A 1,997-nucleotide genomic window follows, 5' to 3' on the forward strand; every position below is an offset into this window, starting at 1 on the left:
TATCACCTGCAGAGGAAACACGTGACTTCCGAGTCACATGTTTGTATGTCTGTATGTTGTATATGCTGAGATAGCTATTGTCTGCGATCTTAGTGAAAGACTTGTAATTTTAGATCTCTACTTCTCTTCAATCAGAGCAGTTGTCTGAATTCACTCTTCCTATACTCCTGTGATGGAGTTGTAATAAAACTGTTAAGTTTGATACCAGGAGTTTGAGTCATCTCCCCTATACTGAAGAAGATACCAAATGGGAATTTAGAAAATATCTCTACCTCGATGTTACTCAGACGAGAATGGGAAGTAGAAACAGTATGCTTGCGTATAACAGTCGCAAGAAATAAACATTCAACGGGTTGCCATACTATACATAGGCAGAACCCGTATATATGCACTATGGATCAAGCTGCCTTTGAACTTAAGCTGCATCAAACACTGGACTGCAAGGCTGAGAATGCTGTCATCCAGCCCACCATCCAGCGTGATTAGTAGATACAGGATTTGTTAAGAATTAATTCTTATGGAGCCCAATCTACATTTGACTATAACCTCAAGAAACGTTATGAAGTCCTGCGTGTTGGCAATGCTGACCAACTAATTCGCAGGAGAAAAGATCCAAATGAACATGAATTCAAGTTTGATGCATCTCTAGAAGAAGTGTTTGGTATTGTTAAGACAGCCCATGAAGCTATTGGCCATGGAAGTGGTAAAAAAACAATTGTGGAAGTGAAAAAGAAATGGTCAAACATCACACAAGAAGTATGCTACCTCTACATTTCATTCTGTGAGCACTACCATCAAAAGAATGCCAGAAAAATTCCAAAGGGTTTGGTAGTAAAACTGGTACACAGTCATGATATCCATTCAAGATGCCAGATAGATCTTATAAATTTTCAAACAGTACCTGATGCAGACTTCAAGTACATCATGACATATGTAAATCATTTCAGCAAATTTTGTTTATTGCGTCCACTTACATCAAAAAGAGCAGAAGAGGTTGCAGCGAATCTACTAGATATATCTCTGACATTTGGGGCAACTGCTATTTTATAGTCCGACAACGGACGGGAGTTTGACAATGCCATCATCGCCCAGTTTTCAGGGCTATGGCCAGAGCTGAAGCTGGTGACTGGACGACCACGTGATCCTCAAAGCCAAGGCGCTGTTGAACGTCTAAATGGAGTGATCCAGGACAAACTGACCATTTGGATACTGGAAAACAACAGCAGAAGGTGGTCAGTAGGTCTCAAGTTTGTTCAGTGGCAAGTTAATATCAGCCATCATGAAACAACTGGCCACAGCCCATTCAAAGTTGCATTTGGACAAGATCCACAGGTTGGATTAGTATCATCTATCCTGCCAAGTACAGCTCTATTTACCGAGGAAGATCTTGAGTTATTTCTGGAAGCAGAGACAGGGGCAGAGGCAGAGGCAGAGGCAGAGACAGGGGCAGAGTCAGAGGCAGAGGCAGAGACAGGGGCAGAAGCAGAGGCAGAGACAGGGGCAGAGGCAGAAGCAGAGACAGAGGCAGAGGCAGAGACAGCGGCAGAGGCAGAAGCAGAGACAGGGGCAGAGGCAGAGGCAGAGGCAGAGACAGGGGCAGAAACAGTAGCTACAAATTTCCAGAAGATCCGTGTTTCAGCTAATCTAGGACAATCTGAGACAGCAACATGGATGACAAGACGCGGCAAACACCTGCTTAGCCATTATCCATTGGTCAGTGTGCTATGCTGAGGGTCCCAGATATCGATAGTGGTCCAACAGATCCTAAAAATCTGTTAGTGGTTGTCCTCAAGGAACAAGATGGACTACACACTGTAGGTTGTTGGGAGAGAATTCTTGGACCAAAATTTACAGCAGCTGATCTACGTGCAATCAAACAGCCCCTGATAAAGTCTGAAGAGGTTCCTGATATCTGCTATCGATTAGAACAGCAACAGCAAGAGCCACTGGCGGGCAAGGATATATAAAGTGTCAATGTACTACTCAATGTACATCAG

The 1,997-nt window shown here is 43.5% G+C and overlaps 1 pseudogene; it reads left to right on the top strand.

Moving 5' to 3' along the window:
* The first annotated feature begins 393 nt into the window (after positions 1–393).
* On the top strand, positions 394–1,731 carry LOC135226255 (KRAB-A domain-containing protein 2-like; annotated as a pseudogene).
* Positions 1,732–1,997: the final 266 nt, after the last annotated feature.

Source organism: Macrobrachium nipponense, chromosome 14, assembly GCF_015104395.2.
Source record: "Macrobrachium nipponense isolate FS-2020 chromosome 14, ASM1510439v2, whole genome shotgun sequence".
Lineage (NCBI taxonomy): Eukaryota > Metazoa > Arthropoda > Malacostraca > Decapoda > Palaemonidae > Macrobrachium > Macrobrachium nipponense.